At 38.6% G+C, this 22,084-nt stretch overlaps 1 long non-coding RNA gene across 2 annotated transcripts; it reads left to right on the top strand.

Annotated features, from left to right (window-relative positions):
- Nucleotides 1-687: 687 nt before the first annotated feature.
- LOC134171584 (uncharacterized) lies at nucleotides 688-15,034 on the top strand. 2 transcript variants are annotated; one of them, XR_009967666.1, is made up of 3 exons: nucleotides 688-853; nucleotides 3,498-3,543; nucleotides 14,716-15,034. It is a non-coding gene; the product is annotated as an uncharacterized LOC134171584 (long non-coding RNA). The 2 variants fall into 2 exon arrangements; XR_009967667.1 differs by lacking the exon at nucleotides 14,716-15,034 and adding an exon at nucleotides 10,763-11,299.
- Nucleotides 15,035-22,084: the final 7,050 nt, after the last annotated feature.

Below are 22,084 nucleotides of genomic sequence, written 5' to 3'. Positions count from 1 at the left end.
TATGAGGCTTCAGTAAAGAAGACAGCAAAGAGTGTAAGAAGAAAGGCACATGTCCAGAAGGCCCTTGCATGTCTGGAAACTGGTGTTCAAAAAGGAGATGGGAATGGATAGCAGTATAAGAAGAGAGACAATGACCAGACCAGAGATCAGTGAAGAAAAGGTCAGGTGAGGAATGGTGCCCAGCATAGCAGTGTCACAGGAGAGTCAAACTCTCTGAGGGTGCTCTGGAGAGGTGAATGTGGGTGCACCATGCTTGTGGCTTCTTGAATACTACCAAAAAGTCAAGTGTGATGTCAGCCATAATGCCTTCACTTCTTTGGCACCATATTTATAATTGATTTCTCACAGTGTTTGTCTCTGTTCTCCAAGATTGCTCCCTCCTGTGACTGGTCTGGATTTGACTGTATGTGGGAATGCCCTTGAAGACTTTTCCCAAACAGATGCAAAACATAACGGTGCCTGGCTGCTTGGTTGTCCTCCCTCACAGGTATTGAGTACACCAGCTTTCCACCACTGGCTTTGGTGTGCTTTAGCTATGCTTACTACTGTAAGCAGCATGAAAGAATAGCCAATCTGGACAATGTAACATTCTTATCCTTGCCTGACAATGAATTGCAAACATCAGTGAAATCTGAGAGCTATTTTCAGTGCAAGGGCTGCCTTGCTGACGTTTTCCAAGAGAGAGACGGCAAGACTCACCCTGCAATGGGGGAACATAGTACCCTGCTGCTCCCTGGGGAATACTTTAATGCTTGCAACTAGCAGTGCACTTTCACTTGCTCTAGGTGTGACCTGCCTCCTCCAGTGCTTCCAGGGAGAAGTCTGAAATGCATTTGCTGCGTGCAGAATCTCAGTAAGTATGAGATGAAAAACAGGCAGGAAGTAAACTCTACTTTGAGACAGATGGTCTTGTCTAATACCTGGGCAGTTTCATCTGAGTTTGGGTGAGATTTTCAGAAAACTTCTTAGCTACTGTTTCTCTGCATCTACATAATTTCTCTGTCTGGATTTACCTAACCTTGTGATGCCTCCAGGAGGGAAAAGAAATTTAAGTCATGTTAGCCACAATCACACAATTGAACTTTTTTTCCTATACAGTAGTTGTCACAAATGCTGTGTTGAAAAGAAGCATTTCTTTCACTAAAACAAGCTCTCAAGTTAAGTTCTGTTATCCAAGTTCATACTGCTATTAGTTCTGTTTATGTGCATTTGTGGGGAAAAAATTAAGGCAAAACAATATGAATTCTGTGATCATTTACTGTTTTAAGACAGTTTTGGTCTTGGCTATCCTAAAATGGAATATTCAGGTAGAAATATGCAAAATTACATTTGTTTATGATTAAAGAAAATCGAGGGTAAGGAGACACATTTGCAATATAAACCAGAGTATGTGTAATAGTATGATGAATATTTTTTTAAAAATACCTCATAAACTTCACCTGTGAGTCTCATTTTGAAGAAGCTTAACGTATACTTATTGTCTCAGAATAGCAGATGAGTTGTCTGAGCAAAGTTGTGGGGAGTAGGTATAGATAGTTTGGAGAGGATACAGAGAAACTCTGTGGTAGTAGAGTTAAGGAGAAGGGGGAGAGAGAAGATTTTTGTTTAGTTCAAACCCAATTTCAGGTGGCAGTTTTTCTAACTGCCCACAGGATCGGTTGTAGACATGACATAAAAAAGGAACCTCACATTGCTGGCTGTGAACTGCTGAAATCACCTCTTATGTCAGGGTCTATAGTTAGATCAATTTTCCAACCTCCTGGGAATACAGGCCATGTTTGAACTAGTGACCATCATGTTTGAGAAAAACAGTGTTAATAGAAAGGCATCCAGTCATTTGAAAACATTAGGAATAGGGAGCTTGCCATTTCTTCTCTTATTTCAGTAGTTTATTATTCTTACTATTAGAAGCTTTATCTAATTTCAATGTGCCTCACTTTTGTTGTTATCATTGGGTCTTGTTAGACTTATTTTGCAAGATTTAAGAGCCATGATAACAGATATTTTCTTTTTCTTTTTTTTTTTTTAAGTGTATTTAAAGCAGCTTTTTAATATTCTATTCTTTGTCCCTTAGTTTGATTCCTTAAACCTCTTCTGTTCATCCTTCTAAATTTTTCAATGTCCTTAAAATATAAGAAGTGCATGTGCAGTATTTTGTTATGGATCTCAGCAGTGCTTCAGAGATGAGCAGAATGACTTCCAGATCTCTTGTGGCTTCTCTTTCATTCAACCAAAGGTTATACTGGAACTTGGCACTTATTTTAGAGTTTCTGTAGTGCAAGGCTGGGTTCCCTACTCTGTAGGTGTGGATTACAGTCTTCATTCACAGCTTTATAACTTTAAATTGGGGTTCATTACAATTTCACAGGGTTTTTGTGTAAATTCAGCTTAAAAAATATCTGCGTCCATGAATACCCTCTCCTCCTCATTGTTTATCAGTCTGATTTTGTCTGCTGCTAGTTGTATTTGCAGAGATGTGGTATTTACCTCCAGAGTGTAAATACTCTGTTGTCAATGGAATTGACTTTGGTTGAGTCATGATTACCTCTAACAGTTTTTTCTTTTTACATTTCTTTTTTTGTTTTGAACACTTATGTCATTTAGTCAGTATTTAATCCATTAACTATATACTTTAGAACTTTAAAAACCTTACAGAATTCAGAGTATATTCTATTTCCGCTTTTGTCTTTATCAGCAAAACTTGTAATCCCATCAAAGAATGAGGCATCTTTGACTCTACAAGAATGGCTCATGGAAAATAGGCTACAAGGATATCAAACAACTATTTTGCTTGGGAATTAAAACATTGTAGAATAATGAAAGTAAAAAAGACTAACTTTTTCAGACCTTTAGTGTTTTCAGATATCCAAGCAGGTTGACTTTGGCATCTCTTCTAAGTGTATGTGCATGTAGTTTATGGAATTCTGCATGGCGTTTTTGCCAACTTCACAGGTCTGGGCCTTTGATTGAGTCTTTATTCAAATCCTGGGGATAAGAGCAGTGTGTGGCACCAGCCACACATTCAGTAATTTATTCAAGCAATGTGTGACAAGTTTGCATTTTTAACAAAGTGGGCACTGTTTGAGTGCATTCCTGTTTCATTCCTCATAACACTGAAAAATTAGAATATAAATTCGGTTTTCTTTGCAAATATTCTTTTCACATGCATTAAGCACCTCAAGGCTCAAACTGACCTGATTTGCGTTGTATTTTCTCACTCTTTTCATTCTTGTAAGTCTTTTCCTTACAGGCATTGAGAACCTTTTTAATAAAATAAGTTAACTAGTTGCAGGTTTCTTATAAGTCCACATATATAAAAAACCCCAACCAAACAAAATTACACAACCTACTATGCTCTGCAACAATAAAGGAATTCAAGTATGGGAGGCTGATAGCATGGTTGTAAGGTAGCTTTCCTACTGCCTGAATATTTATTTAATATTAAGGTAAAATAACATGAGTTATTTCTAAGTCTCCTTTCGCTTTTCTTCCCTCAGCCATCAGTGAAGACTTAAAGCTTCAGAAAGAAACTGTGTATTAAAAGTGAGTATTTACAGACAATACAAGGGCAATGTCAGAGTAGTAATGACATTACTGTTGCCTTTGCTTATCTTTGTTCATGTGATTTATTAACTGTGACTGGTTTATCAGTTGTGGCATTTTTCTTTGCTTGTATTTGGCTTATTTTTCTATGCAGTAGTAAGTAGCTAGGATGCTATCATTGGTAGTTCTGTTTGCTGCTGAATACTTTCTTCTGAGATGAAAGTGTGCTTCAGCTGTGTAGCTATCAAAGAACCATATGATTCTATCATTGCTGTGCAGAGGAAAACATTTATTTCAGTTTCTTTTTACATTTCTATCCAGGACATGGGTAACTTCTATGGAAATTAGATGTTTTGTGGGCACAATATAGCTTCAGCATCAGTTTAGTGCAAACCAAAATGAAAGTGGGAAAAGGAGTTAGCATGCAAGTTGACTATCTCTGATGTTTAGAAACAATAATTTTTCCTCCTTTATAAAAGTCTTTTGCTAGAAAACTGAAATTATACAGAGAATGTGCACTGATTCTGTCAGTGGCAAAAAGTTTTCAGCTTATAATACTAGAAATAAGGTCAAGAAATGAGTGGTTCCAAGCCTTGTAAAAGCCTTCTTCTCCTTTATCATGAAGTCTGCAATTGTGATACATAGGAGCATATATTCAGTCTTCAATATAACAATATGCATTTCTAATGTATCAGAAATGAATGAAACAATAAGAAGACATTCAGGTAAGCACTAGCACAAAATCAGCCACAGAAAATTTAAACATAATCCTTGATTCTGCAGAGCTCAAACTGCTGTTTCTTACCCAGCACAGCACTTAAGCATATACTTACCTCTAAGCTGAGTTCCGTGAGGAATATTCATGAACTTAAAGACAGAGTAAAGACAGAAATGCTTTGTTAATTCAAGGGTAGAATGCTTTAAACTTTGCAGGATCAAACTTTTCTCCCTTTTTGTGCATTTTAAAAATAATAATAATATAATGATAAGCATTATTATCATTAGTTATAAATTAAAATAATAAAAATAATAATAATTAAGCTATTGTAACATAGACTTTCCTGGTCTCTCATGGGACTCTCTTTTTATGTGTATGTTTAATGAATTAGAACTAAAAAAGATGGTGATTTTCCTTTGTAGAAGTAATACTTTCCCACGTGTATTGTTATGCTGACTTTGCAGGCAGAGAGAAGCACCAGGGGAATTGTTAGTGTGCACATTGACTCTAAAACCTGCTTGCAACTACTGATTTTTTTTTAAATGCATTTTAGCCTAATCCTGCTGTGCACTTTTTAACAACATTGTAGGTACAGTTGTGTCTCACTAACTGCCTGACATTGCAGGTTCAAGACTCTTTTGTGTACACCAGCCAAACTGTATTTTCCTTCCAGTAGTGGTGATGTAGCAATCGTAGACATATTGTACTAAATGTGGTAGGATTATTATTTGCCCTAACCATAATGGGCAGCAGACTGATGGTGTTCCAAGCAATATATCCATATGGCAAAATATAGTATTAGCAAGAGGTATCTTAGCTTCTCATGCTGTATTAATACGTATCAATATGGCAGAATATAGCATTAGTAAGAGGTATCTCAGCTTCTCATGCTGTATTAATACACTTATGTTGCTTCTGGTGACCAAGCAAGCTCTTTCAGGGCCCTCTTGACTTGATGTACATACGCACCAAGACAAAAGGGAATCCTAAGGAGTGTAACATGCTAGCTGCATATCATTACCTCAGTGAGATACTTTTTTCTGTAGGGGGTTTTCTTCAACTGTGCAGTGTCACAATGCAAAAAGGGAGTGGAAATGGCAGGAAGGAAGGGCTGGTCTTCCCATTTCACAGAATGAGGGATGGAAAAATTAGCCCAAGGCTGCAAATAATGTCTGTTGTAGATGTGAGAATTGAAGACTTGTCTCACAAGTTGCCATCTTGGCCACGGTCTTGACTGTTGTGTTGAAGAGAATGTGCCTCTTCTATCACACAGCTGGAAGAAGTTTAACTGGAACCACTTGCATGCACAGGTCTGCATCTTCCTCAGCTCTTATGAGGCACTGTATTTAACTGCTACTTCATGAAGCCCTGCTAAGTCAGAGTAAGGAAGTATTGCAGCTGATAAGTGGTGTAGAAATGACTCTTAGTTTACAGAATGGCACCGAAATCAAGCGTTTTCCACACAATGGTTCAGAATTTCTACGGTAAAGTTGTTAAAGATTGTAGCTTCCTCTAGTGTTTTTCTGCAAAACACAGCACTTCCTTTTAATCCCTGTGGCTTTTTCCATAAAGATTTGATTTCTTAACTGCTTATGGATATTAGTGGTAGTAACACCTATGCTATGACTGCAATCTAAAAATTGGAGACTGGGCAGATGTGAGAATATACTGTCTTAACCAGTTGGTAGCTACTGAAATCTATGTGAAAAACATCTCAGAGGAAACTGTATCTCAGAATGAATCGGGAAGTAAATTCACTATTTTCACTGGTTTAGAGTCCAGTGCTGTCTCGAGATGATTTGATACTCCTGCTTTCAGTCCTGTTTAGTAACAAATGGGCATGAAGAAAAGCTGCTGACATAAGTAACAAACAGCTATGTTAATAGTGTGCCATTGAGTTTGTTAAATGTATTCAGGAAACAAAAAAATAAAAGATTTCAAGGTTTGGACCAAGCAGTTACTTTGGGACTCGCAGCAAGGACTTTCAGAGTGGTTGTCTGTGTGTGCTATGTCCATTTCAGAGATTACAATGTCAGTGTTTTATAATGCTGATTCATATCAATGTAAGAGACCCATAAGTACAGGTGATTCTTGTATTGCTTTATGTAAGAGGTTGCAGAAGGCTTGTGAAATATTATAGGCTGAAATTTGGAAAACATTTTGAGTCTAAAGTTCAAAGGCTTGTTTTGGCCCGTGTAATACATGTTATTTCAGGTAAGTTGAATTAAGCTGGAGAAAAGGGAACAAAAAGATCAGAACACACCATGAGCTATCTTGTACTGGTGCTTGTTCAACACCAGTAACTCTACTTTAGCCAATGCAGGTGTATTAGCCTGTGACCACTGGAGCTATCAGAGGAATACAGATCCCTGTGGATCCAGGCTTATACTTGGAAATGGGGAATTTATTCTCCAGGATCAGTTGCTTTTCCTTTCAACTTCTTTAAAACTCAGGATGTTTTAAGATTATCTGACATGAATATTTTAAAGCAATTCTAAAAAGAAATATAAAGTCACAACTACTATCCCAGCATGCACTTATTTTAGCATATGGTTTATGTTTCCTTGAGGTTTCTATATTAGCTTGTGAAGGAAGGTAGTGGTACTTCTGTGCGTGTACAACTCAGAGGGGTTTTTAAAGTCAATGTATAGAATAGTGTGTTTAGTAGTCTCTTTCTGTATAGTTGGCAGGCCTGCTTTTTGGGGGTTTTGGTTGGTTTGTTTTTTCTTCAACATGTCAGTGAAAATTGAAATAGGCTGTAGTGAGCCAAACAATAAACCATACATGGACATTTATTGATTGCGCTCCTTATGCTTTACTCAGTCACAAAGATAATAGAAATACTTTACAATATAACCTGAGAATTTTTTTCTGACCCTTTGCCATTTAGGAATTGTCCAGCCTCTGTAGTAGATGTTCATTTATCTTTTCCATTTGTCATTAGGTTTTATATTACTTTTTTTTTTTTTGGTACGTAGCATAGTACCCTTTATGTGTATAATGGACATTTTTGACAGTTTCATATATATTGAAATCTTTCCATGGGTAATGATTTAGTATAATGGGTTTTATGTTGTTGGGATAAAAACTAAGCATATACTTTTGATCTACTTTGTAGCCAGCCCCATGAAAAGAATTCTCTCCAAAATGTCAAAATGCTTTTTTGCAGGTGCTGTTATTTTCTTAGTTCCATGTTCACCACAGATTTTTCACTGGAAGGGGAAGCTAAAGAATTCGATTACTTACAGCTATAGTTAGCTTTGTCTAAAGGAGTTGTGCAAGATGTACAAAATAGGGCAAGTAAATAGAGGAAGGAAACTCCAGGTGGGTGAATGTGGCGTTACTCTAAGCTGTGCCTGGGATGGGCTGACTTTACAACTGTGGTGGTCTGGGTTGTGCCGTGATAACACTGTGAGCATAGCATTGTGTCCGTGCAGACTGACCTCACTGGTGCCACATGTGGTTTATACGGCCCTGCTGCTCTTCAGGAAAGATTAGAGCATAGTGTCAAAAACCCTAACTTTTTTTCTGCTAACTACTATCACAAGTGCTTTTGCTTTGTGCTCTTACTTTCTGCTATATTGCCTGCATTCTGCAAGGATCCAGAAGGAAAAGAAAGATCTTCCCTGAGGATGTCTAGGGTAGTATGAAGTACCATTCTAGCGGAAGAAAAACAGGGAAAAAAAGGCTTGATTTTTGCTACTGTGGTTTTACTGCTTGTTGGGTTTGAAGTCTGCAAAACGTGTAGCTATTTGGCTGTTTGTGCAACACCTGAATAAATGTTAAGTTCTTGTACTTCACATAGCTACCCTGAAAGGATCAAGAAAAAGGGACTAATTTAGCAAGTAAATGACAGAATAAACTGGATGAAAAATTGGGCTCTGGGGATGTTTTTTCCCCCCATTTTTTTCCAGTGGTCTTTAAGGAGTGAAGCAGTTGCTGAGGACTGGCATCACTGAAACAAGAGGGTTTTCTGGTTGTTGTCCCCTGCAACTGCCTCTGCAAACATAGGTGTTACTTCTCCACTTGAGGTCTTTTCAGATTCCTTTTAGCAAGGGGGAGTGCTTGTGCTTCTTATTTTTACCACATAGCTGCTTTATTCCAGGTAAAAAAAAAAAAAATAAATAAAAAATTAAAGAGATTTAGTCTTTTCTAGGCAACTGTTGCTGAAGAATAATAATAATTTACTGCTATTGCTGAGCATAGAGTAAAGGAGAATTACGCCAGGATTTGTGCATAATTAGAGACTTGTGAAGGGACAGGGGCTTGAGGAACCTGGGGACAGTCATGCCATGTTGACCTAATGGAGGGAGTTAGCTCTGCCCTTGTACTTGAGACAGAAAAGCAGCAAGAAAGGTGACGCTTGTTCTTAGTGGCAGCATGAAACAAATACTGCAGTGAAATATATTTGTAACAGGGATAAATGGGCAGACAGCAATGTACAAGTCTGCTGTGGCTTTTAAAATGTGCATATAACACTTGAAACTAGTTGATTGTAAAATTCAGGGGTATACTTCGGGGTTTAAATTGTGACGTGCCTCCCCCTTCCCAGCATGCCATCTCTCGTTCTGTAGCTGTGCACCTTTGGTGAGACCTGTACTGGAAACCATGTCTCCCTCTGTCAGCTGAGGACTCAGGGCTAACAGAGGGTAGCAGGTTAATGGAGCAAATAGCAGAGTGGAGGAATGGGTAGCGGAGATTCAGCAAAGGGCTGTAAGTCCCTGGCAGTGGAGTTCCTGCCTATAAGCATCATCAAGGTTTTTGTAACAGAAGTGAGTTTGAAACTGATTCATCTTACCTCCATCTGACTCTCCACTTTGTCTTTTAAACTGTATTCGCAGTCTCTGACTGCAAATAGTCAAAACATAGTCATTAGAAGTGAGTGTTTTTAACAGGGAGAAAGAACTGGTTACTTTAGAATCGTTTGAGAGCAAATTCTGCCATTTAAATTTAGCAGCCCTAAGAACTGATAAATAGCTTCTTTAGAAGAGTGTTGAGTTTTGGAAATTAAATCAGCTAATCCTTATGGACTATGGTATGCAGACTCTACTATCAATGGCATTGATGTAAGCACCTTGAACACCTAGGAGGTGATCTGAGTAAACACACACATAAAAAAGCCCCAACAAACAAACTAAAAAAACCAAATCTCAAACAAAAAGCATGAACAAACTGGGTGATGGAGTAGTATGGTACTAAGTTATTCTTGGCCTCAAGGTGTCCTGTAACTTTTCCTTGTTTTAATGCTTTTTGGTTAGCAATGTGGATATGCCAAAAAAATATTTCTAAGTAAGTCATGCTGTATTGCCATGTTGGATTTTTGTACTTTGCACTTGTAGTTATTCCCCCTTCTCCCCAGGGTGAGATAGCTGAACTCCCTAATCTTTTCAGTGCTCAAATATCTATTTAATTCTGTGCAAAGATATAATCACATGCCTGTTTGCAGTACCAGAGCTTCAATACCTGTCAGCTTTCTCAGGCACTGACTCAACCCCCAGTGCTTCACAGAGTTAAAGGCATCCTATGGTGACTTAATCCCTTTCTGCTTTGGCTCTTAGTCACTAGAAGTAAAAGGCAAAAGAGATTTGTTCAACTGAGATTAAAAGAGAGAGGGAGAGCATGAGAGAGAGAAAAAAGAGAGAAAAACAAGGAAGGCATTTCAGGCAGTAGAAATATGGTACATAGGGTCACACTTGTCATCATAAAAAAGATGCTTGTGAAAAAGTCAGTATTTTGTGGTCACGCACAGAATTGGGAGGGTCAAGACAATGTGATAAAGGAAGAAAAGAAAGGACCATCCAGCACTGGAGATATGGGGGAAAATTATTAATTACAAATCTGCTCATAAGTGGACGTGTGAATCTGATATAATTTTTTGTCCTTGGGATAAAAGTTGTTTTAGTGCTGGCTATATTGGTATGATAAAAGAGTAAGCTTGAAGGAGAGAGGGGAGATTTCCCACTCTTCCTCCTGAAATGTTGGTCTATCAATATGATCTCACTGTGCTTTTGGGTTTCCCTTGGAGCCCTTTGCTTTATATACTATCACCTAATGAATTGTTTCCTTGCCATATGTGGTATATAGTAATATGTGATGTTGTGTAAACATTTATATCTTGAATTCTATTGCAATACATTAACAACTTAAACATTATACAGTGAAAGCCAGTGGGAGGGGTTGGGCTTAGAGATATTGCCAAGGAATTCCTGACCATCATGTTGGTTGTATCTGCTAAAGAGCTTGTTTGAAGATGAGATATACCCTTTCTTTCTCAGTGACAAGGATTTAGGGTTTTGCCTGTAAAAGTCATCTAGATCAGGGGATTTGACCCCAAAACTTGTCAGACTTGGTTGTAATAGTAAAAGAAATCCATTTCGTGTTGTCGACTTTTCATTACTCTTCGTGTCACAAAAATTGTTCACTTCAAATCTTCCATGTTCCTGAGCTGAATTAAATTGGCTGAGTTCTGGATTGACATAGTATTTGTTCTCTGTTTGCTAGATGGACACAAACTGTTGTCATCTTTTATCCTCTGAAGGAAATTAAAGCAGAATAATAAGGGAATGTGCTTTTGGATAATGAGGGGCAGGAAAGTGTGCATGAGATGACAACAGAAAGTAATAACAGGAAAGAACATTTTCTCTCCATTTCAAGAAAGAAACCTCAAAAAAATAAGAGGAATGTTTTCATTAAAGGGGGAATCATCTCTAATTATACTTTGTTTGTCATCTTCCACTGCAAAGCTTTCATTAGTAGTCTTCCACATTCTATCTTATTTTGAAAACAAAAATTAACCTATAATAAACTAATAATGTATTATTATATGTTGAAAAGAATTGTGGGGTCAGCCACTTGGATATAAACACTGCCTGGCTTTGGGGAAAATGTTGTTCTGTTGCTTCTCTTAAAAGATCAGTGGCCAAAGAAACTATCTGTTGGTCAGCGTGTTCATGCTTCAGTAGGACATTCTTGCTTCACTAGGGCTGACAAATTGATCTTGACATATTGAAAGAGGGTGCAAATGTAATGACAGCTGGGAAATAAGAAGTTTAGTGAACATGACCTATGAAGGAAAGCAGAAGGAATGGGGTTTGTTTCTGCTAAAGAGGACTGGCAGAGGGGGCAGGGGTTATGTTTAATGATATGTAAGCAGTTGCTGGAAATGGAATAATTTCTGTCACTGCTAGGCTAAGGAACAATGCATTGAGCTGTTGATGCTATTTAATTTGTTTCAGTTATAAAACAGGCAAAATGCCCTAATTTTAATGGTAGATTTGAAAGGGTGAAAGGTGTCTGCAGAAGTTGTATGAACCCTTAGGGGTTTTTAGGAGCATGTCAGATGAGCATCTGCTGATGTCAACTTGATCCTGCATCAGTGATGGAGTACCCAGAATCATTTTCAGTCCACATTTCTGATTCTTCAGATTATATGTACAACGCCAGGGGTGGAAAAGTATGAATTTTGTGAAAAATAATTCAGACTCTTGGGGGAGGGGAGCTGTGTTTTAATGCTCTCCTCCTTTCCTTCCCTTATATGAGAGTCCGTGCCTGTCTTTAACGGGAGCCTTTCTACTAACACTGTAGAAGGAACCCACCTGAATTAAAGTTGCAGCTGAAGATGTTCTATTTCCGCCTTCCTTTAGCCCTTCATGCACTTAGACAGGAGAACTGTTTAAATATAGCTAGATTTTGAGTTATCTAAGCCTCTCTTCTTCACTACTCAAGGTGATAAAGGAGCAAAAGAAGACCTTGTGCAGGCACTACACCCAAAAGAAATTTGATGTGCTTTGGCTGTCAAGTATATGCCAAAACTGCCTTTTTCTTCTCTTCATTCAGAAGTTGTTTACCCCTCAGTGTTTCAATGACTAGTTGTGAAGAGTCAGGAAATTTTTTTTTTTTTTCTGATTAGAAAAATAAGATGCTTTCACCAAGCTTTCCACTGAAGGCTTGTTGAAAGCTTAAGTCTAAGGGGGTAGCTGAGATTACCAAATAAATGTGGCAAGGAATAAAAAGTTCCCTACTTCTCTGAGAAGTCAGACTTCTCTGACTTTACGTATTTAAGTCCACCTTTATTCTCATGACTTTGATCTTAAATTTGTCCTTCTAGACTTTAGAAGTACATTCTCTCATTTGTTTGAAAGACAGAACCTGTTGTATGACTTTTCCATGCATAACTTCAAGCAATTTACATAGAAATGTCAAGGTAAAGCTTGCAATTGCTTTACCTTGGGGGCTCACATATGGTAAACAAAATACAATACGAGTTGGGTAGTAAAATATGAGTGTTCATAAGCTCAAATAAAGATTTTCTATCTCACTAGTAGAAATAAAAATCTTTGTTTAAATTAATAATTTTATTAATTATTACCTGACATGAAAAGACAGCTGTAGAATGCTCTGAGAATTGAAGATAACTTAGTTGGCCTGTTGTAAAGCAATTTAATATTAACTATCTGTCTATTTTTCCATGTAATTAAGCAATAATGATCAAAGTTCAATCTTTTTCTTGGAGATTAATGATAACTTTGAAAATTAATGATGTGAGGCGAAAGCAAGGACTGTTAGCTGTAGCAAATTGTTAAGAATCCAGAAAACACACTGGGCTGAGTTAATCAATTTGTTTTATGATTAATTAAATACTGCTTTTTCCTCTGTTTTTTTAGAAAACAAATTGATATTCCTACATGTAAATAGTGCAAGATTTAACATTTTCATAGAAAGCAGCCACATAAAGAGCAGGCACAAGTTCCAGTTAGGGAACAAACTCTTGAGAGCAACCATAATGACTGTTTCTGGCGCTGTTACCTGAAGTCTCTGCTTCTCACTCTTTTCACTGCATGGATTACAGGATTCATTACTGGTACTTAGTCAAGTTCCTCTCACTCATGAAATTACTCTCCTACTGGGTGATTAAAGCGAAGCTAGCGTGTGATGTTTGCAGGATCAAGTTCCACCTTATACTGCCTGTTTGCTGAAGGAAACACATGAGCACTTTCACTTTGCTGTGCACAGTGGAAGAGACAGAGACATTTCTGAGATAATTTTTTGGCTTTTTAAGAGTTGCCCTTTGATATTAATGTTCTCAGGTCAAATAGTGGACAACAAAAAAAAAAAAAAAGAAAAAAAAAAGAAAAAGAGGAAAGCAGAACCTGTCCATCTAGGTCTTCACTCCAGGGAGCTGCAATAGAATTTACTAGATTTTGTAAAATTGTGTTCCTCAGGCTCTGAGTTGAATCTGGCACTCACTGCAGTCAACAGAATAACTGCTATTGACTTCTCTGGTACAAAATCAAGATGAAAGCTCTTCCTTTCCCTCTTTTTTCTTTCTTACTATAGCACAAATCATAAGTAATTTAGTTGAAATCAATGAAATTACATCTCTGAGAGGTGACTCAAATCTGAGCTATTGCCAATTCATGCAATACTCATCTTACCCTGCTTCACCATGGGAATACTCTTTCAATTAGACATGTTATGAGAGAAATCTTTTTCACTAAGGCTTCTAAAGTGAGGATAGTTATTGAGATTTTAAAACTGTTTCCAAAATGTTTCATTTTAAGGTGGGAAGTAGGCAAACACCCTTTGCTTCTTAGTTTGTTGTCTGGGCAGTATTTGACAACATTTGTGCTAACCTCTTTTTTTAGACATTCCTTTGTGCTGCCTGCAAGAGAAAGCTCTAATAACTCAATGATAGCCAGAAAAGAATAATGTCTGCAGGCAGTTGTAGTGTGAAAGATGCAAGTACCTCTAATACTAAAAGGTCTGGTTTTCACCTAAAAATGGTGAACTCTTATATGCCCTGCTTATTTCTCCTGCGTATAGACAGATTTGTTTGTAAATATTTGAGAAATTAAAGGGAAGCCTGCTTATCCACTTATTTCAAGACTGTAATTCTGTTTGAAGACAAGAGTAAATCAATAAACTTATTCAGAATACTGTCCTGCATAACACAATGCAGCATGTTACAAAGCCAGATGGGTGGATTAGAGGGTGGGGGTCTTCGTTTGTTCTTTCTTCCTGACTGAATTCTTCATTGTAATTTCTGTTTCTTTATGTTTTGGCTGGAGATTAAAACAAAGGAAACAATCTGTAACTAATTGAAAGCCAGCCAACAAACCAATCCCTCCATTATTTTGGTAAATGTTACCTTTGTTCTGATCTTTAATGTACAGAAAAGAACACAAGTTTTGGCAATACGAAAAGCAAGATAGAACAAAAGCCATGTGTTCCTGCAGCAGATTGCATAGCATACAGTAGGACCCTGCAGACATTTATGAATAAAATAGTAGTATGTGAAAATGTTAGAAGCCTTGAAACAAAGGCCAGTCTTCTACTTAATCACAGTGTGGATATCAAGTCTCATTAATAGTCACATAAAGTTATATGATGTGTGGGTTTGTTTTATTGTACAGCTTTCCAGTATGTTGATTTTTGCATATGCTCTTTTGTGGCAGTCAGTCCTGACCATTTCCTTTCAAGATCTGATGTTATGTTCCTTGTGGCTTTTTAAGGCAGCATACAGCAATTGCTGAGAGATTGTGTGCTGGAAAATTCTGGAATCACACAAGTAAGCAGTAGCATTTTACTTCAGGTTCGTAATCCATTTGTAAAAGCCTACACACCGTCATCCTGCATTTTTTGACAGGAATGAAAAGCTGAGCAAAATCAGTAGCTGCTTTGTGGTGCTGATAAGGCAGAAGTGAAAACCTCAGGGAACTCTGCATGGGTGCTGAATCAGGTGCCTTATTAGTGTGATCTGGAGTAAACTGGGTAGTGTGTGTCTCCCAGTATAGTGATGCGCAGTCTAGTTGCTTTATTTGCTGAAGCTGTAAAAGTACACAGAAACAACATGTGGCAAAACAAATTGTAGAAAAGTAAACCTCAGTCTCGTGTCAGTGTTGAACTCCAGTGTGGCAAGTTTTCTTGCAAAATGTTGATGGAAAAACAGGATTGTGTGGCAGGCAGCTATTTCTGCATGGCAAGTATCCTATGTTCTGCTGTGTTGTCCTGGGGCACGAGAGTGTCTAACCAACGTGCAAACACTAGCCCAAACATAGTACTAAGAAACAGCAGAGTTTGATAAGCATAAGATGCTTCTATCTCTTTATCCCAGAATAATACTGAGAGAACGTGAATAATGCTAAATTCAGAGTTCTCTGGCAAGAAAATCTGTCATCCCTGTACTTTTTTCCTTCATCTTAACTGCTGTACTACATAAATCCTGTCAGGTGTGGTGGCTGTGGTGATGATGCAGAGTTTTTACACAGCTTCACAAAAAGGCAGCTGGTTTATGCTCGCTCTTCACTTTGGGTTACCCCACATACATTTTGTGTGTAATGTGGCTCAGAGAAGGCATAGTCTCTGAACAAAAGAAAATTTGCAGGCTTCTCTGTTTTGTCTTTGAGTCACTGAATTCAGTCAGATTAATAAAAGGGAATATTCATGCAACTGCTTTTGCATGCAACACACGTACAGAAATTCCAGCTGTCTACCTACAGCACCCCATGTGATGTGGAAGCAAAATGCAGCAGAATAAGATCAGTGCCACTATCAGTTTTATAAAAATACTTATACTAATAGCTGCTCCTGTATGTCCCCAGGCAAATGGGTGCCCCTGCCACTGTTAGGGTGGTGCAGAAACATGTTCAGAGAGAACACTGCAGAGACTGCAGTGACTACCTTGTAAAGACGCATAAAATCTGTTCTTGTGCTAGAGAGGCAAGCTGTTGAAGACAGGCCTTAGCAGCACTGGTGCAGTGGCCTCTTGCCTTGGTGGAAAAACATGAAGGTTATTCAGTGAATCCTGGCACATTCCTTCCTTCTGGGTCCTGCGAGATTTAACTTGACTTTTCAAACCCCTAGACTAGCTGCATTTTAAATACAGTTAATTAGGCTGTTGTGTTACTCTCAGACAACGGCTATGTCCAAAACAACTTTACATTTTTCTGTCACTTTCTGTAGTAGCAGCTCCAGAGAACATCATGCCACAGAAATGCTTATCTATACTTCCCTTCACCACCACAACTATCTTCTCTCATCTGTCCTTGAAGTCAAATCAGAGATTCCTGCTCAGCTTGTAAAACACCATAACATGGTCCCTTCTAGACTCTTCTCAGCTCAGTGGAAAAACAATGCAAACACCGCTGTGCCCCTAAACTACTAGCTTGCAGCTGCTGAACAGTGAGGCAAGAGAAAGAATTGGTGTTTGTCAGAAATTTTGGTATGTGTGCAGTTCATTGCTGAGAATGAATAGGGTATCAGTGAAATCTGTAATTTAAATACAGCTGAGATAATGTCTTCACTGCTGTAGTATCTGCCCTGTTATATGATGATGGTAAGGCACATTCCATTTTGAAATTTGTAATTTTCTAGTGCTGTTGGTAATGCAACTGCTCACTGAGAAATTTGCTATGTTGGGAAACAGAGAGACAAATGTGCTTCGTTTCTCATTATCTTGCTATGAAATACAAAGATGAATTTATACAGCTACTTCAGACAGAATGGTTCACTCTTGTTGAGACTCGCAGAATTCTTCTCCCACCGTTAAGTTTTACTGCAGCAATTTCCACACCAGGAACTTAGTGTACTTTATTAAGCAGTTCTGGTTTTCCAAATAAAAAAAAAAAAAAAAAAAAGAAAAAAAGAAGAAAAAAAGAAGAAAGTGGCTAATCCTTCTCTTGTTACTCACAATTAGCGAAATGAATGTTAGATGACAGTATTATGGGTGGTGTGAGGGTTTAGGCTGCTAGAAAGCTATACTGTTATTTTAACACCTACTAAAGCTATGTAAACACCTGTTAAAACTCTAAACCAGAAATATTAGAACATGACAGTATATCCATGCCAAGTGTAGCAGTTGTTCTTCATTTGGCCTTCTAAATTTTCTGCATTGAAACACAAATTTTCCAGAAAAAAACAGCTTTCAGACCCTGTCTGTGGTTACTGGTCATACTAAACTGTTGTGGAGATGTTGGCAAATATAGCACTGAGACCAGACTGCATGGATTAAGTTAGGTAAAGGACTATTTAGCGTTGACTTTTATTTCTGTTAATGGTGAGCATTTTAGACTTCCTCCTCAGAATTAAGGGATGAATAAAATTGAAATTATTTTAGTTACTTTTTGAATGAGGAATGGTAAAGCTCTTTCACAAAAGCTTCATTAAGTTAAAGCAAATGCTTGAAAGTTCTGTAGATGAATGTTGCAGAAATTGATATTTTTTGATGAGTTTGAAAATCAAGACAATTTTTTTTTTCATTTATTTTGCCTTTTGCCAGTTGTGTCTTGTTGCTGTTAAATCAGTGACTACAGCAAAAACTTTTGTTTCGGATCAAGATCTGCTTCCTGTCTAGGAATATCAGGATCCCAAACTTTAGGAAAAAAGCCATTTATACTAGTTGCTCATTTGCGTTGTTACACACACTCTGATTTGTCAAATTTAGGTGTTTGGGTTAGTTTTGCCTTTTTAAAAATTCATTTGATCCTTGCAAATGGACATATTAGGAATCAGCAGTTTTCCTTGACACTTCGTGGGAGTTGTACACAGCCTGCATATCGAGTCATCTGGGGTATTCTAGAGTTAATGATCTGCTAGGACCTCATTTGTCAGCATTTGACTCCAGCTTCCCTGGCTGGAACCTGAACAACTTTGAAAGGAAAATGTACGTGCTAGAAAAATATATGCCATTTGTGAACATTTGTTTCAGATGGCTCTGTGTTAGGGAGAGGCTGCTGCTGATAGCCAACTCACAGCAGGTGGGGATGCAGACTGGGGAGGAAGAGGATGATGCCCAGAGTCCCTGAACTGGCTGCCTGGGTCTGATGCCACGTGCTGGGATTTGCATCATCTGATTATTGCAGATCATTATGGAGAGCAATTCTCTGCTTTGCTATCTAGAATAGCACTTCAACCTCGCTGTTATCTTTGACTTATTTCAGAATTTTAAACCTGACTTCTGAATGTTATTTTAAATGTTATTGTTTGTGATTGAGAGATGCCTCTCAATCCCTCAATCCCTCTTGACCCCCTTTTCCCCAGTAGTAAAATACAATATTGCCGAATGTATTTGTCTCACTGGAGTTGTTAGCTAAGAGTTGTGTATTTGTAAGTGGGTATGTATGCTACATTGAAGTTAAAGCTGAATTTACTGCGTAGTCCATGGCCGCAAACTCAAAGCAACAAGGTCAAGTCTGTGAGAATGCCATGGCAATCGGCATGTTATCCAGGGAGGAATATCAGAGAGATTTATGACTGCACCGGAGGAAAACCTTGCAGGAATGATATAGACAAGGCAGAAGACATTTTACAAGCGGTCCTACAAGGCAGAAGCCCTGCTTTGGGCAGAAATGGCCTCAGTGGTGTACTGCTAGGGAGCTGTCAGAGCAAAGACAGAGCTGATTCCTTCTCCCTAGATGTTCAAGATCATAACCCAGTATACGACCTTTTGGGAGAGTGAAAGTAGCTGATGTAATCAGTGCTGTTGGCTGTGGAAGTATCCCAGCTCTGCTCTGTCTGAGCAGGGTGCTCTCTTCTTGGGCCTGCTGTGCATATGTGGCCCCCAGGCTGCTAACGCATTTGAAGAAATGGTTATAACATGGGATGTTTATGGAAGAGTTGATGGCAAGGGGAAGGATGGCTTTGCAAGGGTCCCTGAAAGTGAAAATAAGTGGCATACATTTTTGCTAGAGAAGTGGGAACAAGTAGAGAAAAAGTGTGATGTGTCTATAGCAGGTGAGGAAAAGAATCTTTGCGTGCATCAAAAAAGGAAGAGGATGTCTATATGACACAGATGACTGTTGTGTGAGGGCTTGGTTGAGGATTTTGACTATGTGATATTGCAAGTTGCTATCTTAGAGATGTTACACAGGAAGAATTTGCAGTGTCTAAATGTAGTCCAAATGTAGCAATGAAGAGCAGTATTTAACTTTTTCTGCAAGCTCTTGATCAGAGCTCTACATTTAAAGCCTCTAAATAACACCTCACAGAGCTGGCCTGGTGTGGCTTTTGCTGAAAGGTGAATTGCTCTCTTCTGCTGCCATGCCTGGTTCCTTTGACACTGCTGCTGGGTGTTATGGTATCATCATAGTATGCTCTCAGGACTCTATCAGAAAGAAATAAATCAACTCTGAGTGAGTTTCCCTTACACTTAAGGAGAATTAAGGTTCATAGCAGGGAACTGCAGCTAGATGAGTCATTTTTAAATGACTCATCTAAAACAGGCTGGCATATACTGGCTATTTGGTGGTAAAAGGGTGTATGTGGCATTGGTCAGAGTATTCAGGACTCTTTGCAAATGCTCTGAGAGAACAGGCCACCGCGCAGTACTTTTTCTGCTGAAATCCATCCTCTTGTTTTCATCTTAAAAAGCAGGATATACTTCACATGTGTGGTTTTTTTCCTTTTACCAGGAGAGAAGGGGAAAGAGTATGTGTTGATTGATCGTGTGGAGACCATGACATCTTTCCTAAGTTGAAAGGCCATCATATGTCCTAACGGTCTGCCATACACCACACTTGGATTAAACTTTTACCTCAACCTAAGTGTTTAGTCCATTATCCATCCCTTCCTTTGCATAAGGCAAAAGGAAGAAACTGAGGTAAACATGCAGTATTCCACAGAACTATTAAAGATTTTGTCAGGGGTGATGGCCAGCTTTTAAGTTTCACTGACTGGTGACAGCATATTGATGTTCATTTACTGCAGTGAGGAAGTCATATCCAGGAGGACTTAACCTTTGCTTCCTGCATGACTGTAGGGGAGAATGTCTGTCTTGGTCCCAGCATCAAGAACAACTGTGATTTCTACATTCCAGAGAGCAGAAGTCCTCCTCTCAATAACAAACTTTTGGCAAAGCCACGAGACTGCAGTGTTTGTTCTGATTCTCCATGTGAACCAACAAACTGATTGGGGAGAGGCATATGGGAACATCCATATTGATGCTACGCTTAACGGCCATGTTACCAGTGCAGCAGTTTAGATCAGCTGAGAATCTGGTACGGTAGGCTGGGCAGATGGAGTCTGAGGAAAATACTGCCCATTCAGACACTTTGCATGGATTCTTACTACGCAAATTCTGCATTTGCAGATCTTGTGTTCTTGCTTAAGAGCAATGGAAATAAATGAACCTTGGGCTTTTGAATGCAGGAGGAGGCTGCACATGTAACTGCTTTATTAGCTGAATTAAACTTCTTTCCTGGCTGCCTGATTGTACATGCAGTAGAGTTTGCTAAGTGTGTTTTCAGTAGTTACTCAGTATCTGCTTTTGTGTGAAAGAAACATGCTCTATAGGAAAGAGACGCTCTATAGGAAAGCGAGGCTGTTTTAATTCTGATTTAATTTTTCTGCCAAATTTTGCTTTGGGATCTGCACAAACGAGTTCTTGATGGCAGAGAAAATGAATGGGAGATAGTTATCCTGATGTAAGCAGTCTTTGGTAATGCCATGTTTCAGTGTCAGCTGTTGATAGTATCCTGAAGTCAGAGATGGGTAACTCTTGGCTTTTCATTGATTGAAATAGTTATGGATAAGCTACAGTTCTACAGATAATATCAGTACCTGGTGTTCTTTCTACTTGAACATATTCCTTTTTGTGCTGTGAAGTGTGAGTGCCTGTAACTGCTGATCTTTGTTTGAACTTCTACTTTCCTTTTATTAAGTTCAGTTTCCTTCTGTTTGCTTTGTTTTCAAGGCCATATGCTTTCAGAAAGTTTTCATCAATGAATTAAATTTTGGGAGCTTCAGGCATTGTTGGCATAAAAGTCTATTAATGTGTGAAATTTGTTGTGATCTCTGATTGTGAACTTTGAGTAGTGTTCATCAGGTGAGAAATCTATCTTAAGGAAACAAAGACTCTTAAGTAGAAACCTTTCATGATAATCAGGAGGTACAACCACCTTACCCAGCTTCTTCTTTGTGGCCAGGAATCTAAACTGATCAGCAGCTGAAATGAGGCTCTTGTTCCCTTATATTGAAAGCTTCAATCAAGTCTGTACACTGGGCTTTTCACTGCACAAGCCAACTTTGTAATTTCCCCAGTTACTTAGCTTTCTTTTCAGGTGATTCTTTTTTCTTATTTTTTTCTTTTTTTTTTTTTTGTCCTCTCCCCCACCATGTCCACGTCTCACAACACTGGAGGCTACAAGCTGAAGGGAGATATTGAAGCAAATATTGATGTGCATCTAGACGTGCAAGATGCAGTCCTGAAGCTTTTCACCTTCTTCTCACTTGGGTAGCTCTTCCATTAATTTTCTGAAGTTATTAAACTCAAGGTGTAGTCCTGAAGCATTACAGCGTGAAGTCATTAGTCATGAGCAGAATCCTGACATCCTTCTCTCATGCTGCAGATGATAAAGCCTCTTCTTGCTTAGAGAGCTGGAAGCTGCACTGACACTGTCGACAACTGACTGATGTTTGTGCAAAACAAGAGGCAATGTAACATTTCCTTATTCCTTATAAGTGCCCAAGAAAACTGGTGAGACCTTTCTTTGGTGCTTATCACTGCTTTCTCAGGAGCAAAAACTAAGAGATCTGGTAGTTTCTGTTGCTCTGGAATGCTGCCAAAGCATATTGCTGATGCTCATCTGAACAAAACTTGTAGGAGTGTCTTAATGTTACCTTTGAAAGGAGTGTTGCACGGGTCACCCCAGCCCTGGTAACATGGTGGTACAGTCCATCTTTCAGGAACACTATCAACCCATGTCATGGAGAAGACAGCTGAAATGAGTGCAGAGATCCCATACTGAAACTGGTGCTGTTTAAATGCTGGACTGTAGTGCACAGACCAAGTGTTGAGGAGTGCACTCTTACTGCCTGTTGTATGTCTGA

Source organism: Pezoporus occidentalis, unplaced genomic scaffold (assembly GCF_034315485.1).
Source record: "Pezoporus occidentalis ecotype Australia unplaced genomic scaffold, CSIRO_AGI_Poc_V1 ctg41, whole genome shotgun sequence".
Classification (NCBI taxonomy): domain Eukaryota; kingdom Metazoa; phylum Chordata; class Aves; order Psittaciformes; family Psittacidae; genus Pezoporus; species Pezoporus occidentalis.
Note: the sequence above shows the minus strand (reverse complement) of the source record. Positions and strands in the feature narration are given on the sequence as shown.